Below are 8226 nucleotides of genomic sequence, written 5' to 3' on the forward strand. Positions count from 1 at the left end.
GGTACATTAAGGGTGCGCATGTGTAGACATGTGTCCTTAATGTGCCTTAAATTGGGCTAAAGCATCTTAAATCAGCATACATAGACACGGCCATAGAGTATACATACTGAAAGCCAGTAACTCTTTACTTTGAAGCTGTCTACGTTAAGGGATATACTGTTTTCTCTGAGTACTGTACGGTTACATTTACTCTATACAGTTGTCCCTATACAACTACTAAATGGTATGTTTGGTAGAAAAACCACCCCCCACAACACTGAACAGAGGTCCAGAAGTCAAGTTAAGTAGCTAGACCAGCTTCCACTGAACAATGCCAAGATAAAACAACCTATTTGTGGGGGTTCCATGAAAATGTATCATTATAAGATTATAAATATTAGACCGTAATTTTTGGGGACATGAAATGGTCTTTAATATCCGTGGGTGCCTGGTTACAAAAGTTACTGTGGCAAAGTTGGTTTTAATGCTAAGAATGCCATTTATTACAATCCTGGAAATTCAGAGTTTAAGCTAAAAAGAACATAGAAGTGCCTCAGGTTACTTCTAATCAGCCAATTAAGAGCTTGACCCTGCCCACTGAACTCAAAGGGAATGATGATATTGATTTCACAGAGCAGGATCAGACCCTTTAAGGGAATTTAAATTGCTAGGAAATCAGTTATGGACAATGAAATGAGACAGCATTGCTATCTTGTCAATATGGCAAAGATGATCATAAGCTAAAATACACATCAGTGTGGGCTGCAAGTATTTTTTTTAAATCAATTTAAGACTGTAGCTTTATTTGAACTGTTTTTATTATTCAGTTATTTCTCTCCCATCCCCTTTATTCATTCTTCTTACACAAGTTGAATTATTGAACTACCGCCAGAACTTACTTGAAAGAATTTATTACAAATTGAGAGAAAACAAAAGGAAGAACAAAATGTATACATGCGGTTAGTAACCCCATGAAAGTTGCAATTCGTTAGCAATACAGTAAGTAGTTTTTGTCAAAACCAGGTTAAACACACCATTATCCATAGAAATATCCTTCAGTTATGTACATGTGGCCACAGGCAAAGAATACAATTCCTAGTATCCCATAACCTGACAGTAATGATAAGAATTTTTTGCTTGGCTGCTCTACAAGGGAGAAAAACTTAATACACAATTGCGGGAAATTACTAAAGAAGAATCTAGCATTTTTTCTTAAGAGAACAAGATAGAGGAGTTTGGGGAAAGCTAGCAATGGTCACATTTTGCTCTTTTTGAAAAGTTCAGAGTCTGACAGGCTTGTGAGCCTTGGTCCGGTAAACAGATTCACTGATGAATAAAAAAGGACTTAGATGTGGGGAAAGGAAGGGTGCATCCAGTATTTATGCCCTGCCCCCCATGCTCCTCCCTTTTGCTTATAGTGTGGAGTAGGATGTGGCAGCATTTACCTAGCTATATAAACATATCTGGTCATCCACAGCTGCTGAGCAGAGGTCCCTTCACTGCATTTCATGAAGGGCAGGGCATCACTAAGTACTTTACTTCCTTTCTGGAGTGTAAATCTTAGAATGAAGATTTCACTGTGGTGCTTTTGTGCATGAAGAATCTCTTTCTACTCTTGACCTCAAAACATCAGGGAGAGGGCATTATATGTCAGCTGAGGAAAGGCCTGCAGGTGAACATAACAACCCTATGAGTTGAACTGATGTTGATGTAGTACACACAAGCTGAATCAGACTAAGAGCAGAGGGGATCTCTCTGTTGTACCTGATGTTGAGGGGCAGCTGCATTTGTTCCTACAACTCCAACCCTGTATGGATTTTGGCAGCCTGCTGGCCAGGTTGCTTGGAAGAGATTAATCACAAGATTGAAGAGCCCAGAGTTTAACAGCTGGGATTTGCCTACCTTTGTCCATTTTCCACAGAAGAGGGCTAGACAGGCCAAAGCATTTCTAAATGACACAAATCGAACCATGGTCAAACTACCCAATGACCTGTCAAATTTGCTTGATCATTATATCCCTTGCTCTGTGCTGCATTATTAGACCTCAGGGAGAGAGAAGGGGTAGCAAAAGAACAGGGCTTTGCACTCTGCCTCTTACCCTCTTCACTGACTTCCCAATTATACCAGTCCAGGTTGCCAGCTCCAGCTGAGCAGCACATGGTGCAAATTTCAAAGGAGATCACCTTCTAGTCACTCTGCTACTGTTTATGTGGGGCTGAACTTTTTATTGAGATAAAGCAACCCAACACTGGCTGGTAACAACTGCAAAGACCCCAAGCCACCTATAGAAACAATGTGGTCAAAAAATATTCCTGACTATAGCCACATGCCTTTCTGCTGGTAGAAAGAAAGATGTTGTGTAGGATGCTCTACCTCACCAGTATTAGTATTTTCTGGTAGGACCAAAAAATGCACAACAGTGCTTATAAAAGTTTTACTCACACCAGATCTGGCTGTGGATGTGTAGAACAAGACTATTAAAATTCAAGCATGTTATCTGCCAAAACATTCACCAGGTTCTCAATAAAGTTCTGAATACTTGTTTAGTTGTTTTCTTTTGGCACAAGCCTTGGCCACAGTCTTGCATGGAGCTGAAGTGGACAACCCAGGGGAGTTAGGACTGGGGCATCAGTGCTAGCTAAAGAAGGCATAAAAGCATCATCATGAAGTGGGGCCTATTGACCAGCTATTAAAATTTTGTCAAACAGTTTACACTGGGGGGGGGGAGAAATCAAGAAATCCAGTAAAGATACTGCAAACAACAAAACCCCAAACTGAACCCATTTCAGAGAGAAATGAATGCAAGATGTAAACAAAGAAGACACATGCACAAAACATTTGGTCTTTCCCAAGTTTTTACAACATAAATTTTTTCCCTTTGACCAGTAGACGTGTTACAGACATTCCTATGCATCATACACATATTTAAAAAAAAAATTCCTCTTGCAAAACAAAGCTATTTATTAAATTGATTCTAATTCGTAACATAAACCTACGCTACAGTGGAGTGCTTTACCAGTAGAGATTTTTTCCACATTTTTCTAAGGCTCCGATGTCTTAGCCCTACGACAAAAGAAATGAGCTATTACGGGTTTTTTTTTTCCTTTTAAATTCTCATTAGGAAGAACCTGTGCATTTACAAATAGGCCTGGCTCTTTAGTTCTCAAACTGAGAGATTCAGTACTTCCAAGTTTCTATCCTGACTAGCATCTTAATGGCTGCCTTTCTGGTGACCAACCACTGCAATCCAACTTCTAGAGTCAGTCAAGCATTTTGCTCAAAAACCCCCCAATAATTTAAAACTTTTACTTAGTCAGAGTACATTTTCTTCAAATAGCTCATTTCCACCTTAGTGTTAAGGCAGTATCTCATCATAAGCGATATGAAACCATCTTACTGCTATTGGAATAGATCTTGCAAACACTTTCTGCCAAGCACAGTCTTATTACTGGCATAGCAGAGCAAGAGAAGTTTGAAGGATCCCACTTCATGGTTCAGAAAGCTACCAGAAACTTGACTCAGTTTTAAACCTTAAATCCCAACAAGAAGACTTTAGAATTATTTTTGACCTGGCCATCTCCTTAAAGTTATAGCTGTCCATTTCTTCTTCTTGCATACCAGCCTAGACAGACACAGAGTCCAGTGATGCTGACAGCTAAGCCCAGCAAGAGGGCAACTGCATCTCCAAGATCCAGTGCTTCAACCCCAGGCAGTAGAAACAGCAGTGAAATGAATACAAAGAAGAAGTCTGAGGCTTTGCAGGGAGAAGCCATGCTGATGATCAAGCTATCTTGAAAGAGGAGTGAAACAGGCTGGTACTTCAACAGTATCTAAAACAAAAACCAAAAGGAACAGGAGAGGGTTTCTATTTTTAGCTGCATCTCAAAGAAACTCCACACTCACAGCTATGACCACAAAAACTGCATGAAAATATAGGACTAGAACTCTGGAAGTGTAGGCTTTTCTTTACAGATAGTTTTCTCCTCCCCTGCTTCTCTCCCCCCCCCCCACTTATTTTATAGTGATATACCAAACCCATATTTATCCCCTATGGAGACAAAGCAAGAATTTACTGCAAGGAAGCTGGGCAAGGGCTACATGCTTCCTACACATAATTATTCTTCCTTAGCTTACCTGGCAGTAAAACTAAACAGCCTCATCTGCACTGAGGTTTTCCAGTGGAATTGCTAATGTCTATTACTTATTATTTCTCAACTTCTTGGCTCAGATCAAGCATCTTGGGTAATACTTGGACTCTGAGGCCTGGGACTTGTATTCAGGACCCTGGCTTGGTTGAAAAGACATGGCCCACGGATATGTACAAACAGGGTTACTGAGCTTCACCGCTTTAGAACTGGAATTTAGCTGGATATTTGGATTTCAGACAGGAATAATGTCATATTTAAAATGACCCATGTTCAAAATGACTCGGAATTTAAGATGACCCACCCCAATAATTAAATTAGTCATATGGAAAATTCATCAACTTGTCATAATCTTCTAGGCACAGAATTTTATGACATTAAAATTTGAATTAGCCGCCATGCATGGCAAGGGGTCACATGGCCCCTTTACCCCCAAATCTTTCCCCTGTAGCTTGCTGGCTCCCCGCCACTCTCCCTGCTTGCCCCTTACTGTGGGACACCCTGTGGCTCAGCCCCTCCCCGGCCAGAGATGGGGAAGCGCAGCCTGAAGGCCCTGAAGCAGTGCTGCCCTGCTCACCAGCTGGGCAAGGGCAGCTCCCACCTGCTCTGTGCTGGAGGGGGGAAGGCAGCGGAGGGAGGCAGGTATGGCTCTGACTGGGCTTGAGGCCCCCACAGCGCTGCCCCTGCTGTGTACGCGAGTCCGAGAAGAGGGGCTTCTCCCGGCGGGAGCACGAGTCAAGTCAAGGTGGCTCCGAAACTTGCAGGAAGGACCCTCACCTGGCGCACGGGGCTGCTGCGGGCGCTCCCTCGCTGAGGAGCTGGTGCAGGAAACGCCTGAGGGAGAAGCAGACGGGCGGGATTGGGATTGGGATTGGGGCCTGCGGAGCGCGCCGAAGATCAACCCCGCTCCCCCACCGGGACCCCTCTAGAGGAGGGGACCCGCCTTCAGCGCCACGCTGCCCGCGCCGCCCCCCAACCTGGCCGCGGGTTACCGGCAACTCTTCCAGCAGCGCAGCGCGAGTCCCCAGCGCGGCGTCACGTGCGGCAGCGCCTGCCCAGCAGGAGAACGCCGCGCCCCCGCGCGAGGGCTGCTGGGAATGCGGCCCTTCCCCCGACCAAGCGGGAGACGAGCGGGACCGGGGGGGGCGGGGCCTCCCTTCGCTGGAGAACCGGGGGTGGGGGCGGGACTACATTTCCCAGCATTACCGACGGCGGCAGCTCCCACAATGCCCCACGGCGGGCTGGCAGTTCCCTCTGCGGGAAAGTGGCGGCTCAGCCCTTTGGGGGAGGGTGATGATTACAGGCCACGTGATCTCAGCCGGCTCTTCCCTTCCCCGGCCGCTGATTGGAGCGAGAAGGCCCCGGATGGAACGTCCTGGTCCACTTGCCGCTGCATCATGGGGCGTGGTTGTGCCTTGCTCCTGCTTTCCCGCTCGCCCGCCCAGGTTCCCGTGCCCCGTGGGTGATGCGTCATGGCGCTCACGGGTGGTTGCAGCCTGCTTGTCCACACAAGCCAGAGCCGGTGGCAGTCACCAGCTTCCGCAGGGGGAAGCTGAGGCCCTGCTCCCCTGTTCCTCCACGCTTCCAGGGGTAATTAACCAGGGAATCAAGCTGTGACCCCGCTCCACCAGTGAACGGCCATAAACATTGTGGAATAACGGCAGGGTGGTTGTTTGTAGCCATATTGGTCTAAGGACATTGGCAGGCCAGGTTCTTTGGGTAGATGGGTATCTTTTATTAACAGTATTGCCATTGCCAGCGTGTCAAAAATCATAAGATAAACTTCAGAATCAAGAGATTTGGAATGTAAATCATGAGATGCTATTTTTGAAGTGTGTGTGTGTGTGATTCCTGGGACAAAGGCAGGAGGGCATGTGAGAGCCTACCTCTGTCCCATTAACAAATCTGGGAGGCATGTGCCCCCTATGCCTCCCATGGCTCTGGGGCCACATTCACTCCTGCCCCTTGCCCCCCCCTTCCCACCCCCATCCCTTCTCCACAGACTTACCAGCTTTGCGCTCTCTGCATTCACCAGAAGAAATTCTGAGATATGATCTCCTGATAACGAGATCAAAAGTCAGAGTTAATTTAAAGATTTTTGCAAGCTTTAGGGCACAAGCATCCTCTGTTAGGCATAGGGGGGCTCTGCTGGTGTTAGGGGCAGAGGTTGTAGCTATCTGGCTGAGGAAGCATCTGCAGTTGATCTGTGGTCTTCCTGGGTGGACTAGTAAAGAAGCCAGAGGCCAGTATGCATGTAAAAAAAACAGTCAGTGAAAATGTAAGTTGAGGCAGACTGGGTAAGAGATGTGTTCTCTAAGGTAGTAGCTTGTTCTAATGACACCATGAATTGAATGAGTGGCCAAGTGCCACCCTGTGACTGGGTGTCCCATCAACTGGGGCTTTGCACCACTCACTGCAATCACTGCAGCTAATGAGGCTTATGGTAGCAGCAGTGTTTCCAGATCTCTCCCGGGTCTGAGCCTCATCAGCTTCAGTGGTTACAGCAAGGAGAACACTGCTCCATCACCAGCCTTGGAAGGTGCAGTCGAATAGGAAGGGGATATGATTACATTTTTAGATCCTCCCCATTTCATTAATTGCACCTTATTTAAAATATGCACAGCCAGTGTTAGATTCATAGATTGTTAGGGGCTGGAAAGGACCTTATAGATCATTGAGTCCAGTCCCCTCATCTGTTGTTACAGATGCTTGTAATTTTTTTTTAAATTACAAAAATCACAACTTATTTTCCAAAACCAAATCTCTCCTAGATCACCTCAAACCTAAGATACTACTGCTTTGCTCTCTGCTCTTCCAAAAAAGTCTGGGAGCACAGATAAGGGGAAGCCTGTTTTCACTTGCCCATTTCCCTCAAAAACTCCTATGATGCTACCAGTACTATTGTGTGTTCTCCTGTCTCCACTGCTTTCACTTGTACACCAGAATCCTTGCATCTTAGTTGCGAGATCATGCCTGGAACTATATTTGGGAGTATATATGATTGAATTCGGTGGGCCAGACTCCATTTACATCAGTCCATGCAATAACTTAAGAGTTCACACTGATGAATCCCACTTAGGAGGTGGGCGGCCACATTCTAAAGTAGGTGAGGTTTCCAAGCAGCGCTTACAGATGTTACAGTATCTACTCATGACTAATATTTGAACACAAAGAAACAAGCATTACAACTTGAATGATCTTTAAGTGCCTTGCAACACATCCTTTCTGGAGTGGGAAGCTTAATTTCCACCGTCTCCCCTTTTTCCCGCACCCCTCCATGTTTGTAGCTGGGAATTAAATTCAGATCTCTCTAGTACTAAGCCAATACACTAAAGACTGAACAGTTCTCTGGTTAGACTTTACTAGCTGTTTTCCATGTTCATGAATATTTTGTAAGATAAAGACAAAAGATGCGATAGAAGGGAGTAATACTAGAGATCTCAGTAAAATTAGAGTAACATCTTTTCAATCCATAGGATCCTGCCTGTACAACAACATGATAGATGCAAGCAAGATGGCAGTCTACACGTCTTGTAATTTTGTTTTTCAATTATTAAAGTTGTCTAGAGTTGGGAAGAGGAAGCAACATGATTCTAGTGACTTAAACTTTGGGTTTATATTTTTCTGCCTTCTAGAAAATATGCCTGTCTGGATATGTATGGACCTGTGGGTTGTTTTTTGTTTCTGTTTTGCTCCTATAGGGAATGGACTGAATTATAATTCTTTAGGTCAGCTGCCTCACATCTTTCATGTAGGAATAAGTGAGAAATGCTTGTTATTATTACAGGTGATAGTGATTTGATTGCAAACATGGTGCTTAAATTTGCAACAATAATTTATATGGCTTTAGACATTGCAGAGCAGTATAGCATTTACCTGTCAACACTGAAAGATGAAGTAAGTTTGCTGAATAAGGAACAGAGATTGGTTCCAAGGTCATCCTGCAATGACAAGAATGATCAAAATTATACTTACTAGATCAGGTTCCACCTGCACTTCCTATATATCATTCTTTACATTTTATAGGGTTAAGACCTGTCTGTCATTTGACCAGGGAACAAGCCAAGCATCATAGTGTAATTTTCCTACATGGCTAAACTTG

General features: G+C 44.6%; 1 long non-coding RNA gene across 2 annotated transcripts; it reads right to left on the reverse strand.

Moving 5' to 3' along the window:
- Positions 1 to 2503: 2503 nt before the first annotated feature.
- On the reverse strand, positions 2504 to 5241 carry LOC109315609. 2 transcript variants are annotated; one of them, XR_002102554.1, is made up of 3 exons: positions 5117 to 5241; positions 4902 to 4958; positions 2504 to 3809 (listed from the first exon to the last, which is right to left on the reverse strand). It is a non-coding gene; the product is annotated as an uncharacterized LOC109315609 (long non-coding RNA). The 2 variants fall into 2 exon arrangements; XR_002102553.1 differs by lacking the exon at positions 4902 to 4958 and having other exon boundaries at positions 5117 to 5229.
- Positions 5242 to 8226: the final 2985 nt, after the last annotated feature.

The sequence above is a fragment of the Crocodylus porosus genome, unplaced genomic scaffold, assembly GCF_001723895.1.
Source record: "Crocodylus porosus isolate Cpor-Errol unplaced genomic scaffold, CroPor_comp1, whole genome shotgun sequence".
Lineage (NCBI taxonomy): Eukaryota > Metazoa > Chordata > Crocodylia > Crocodylidae > Crocodylus > Crocodylus porosus.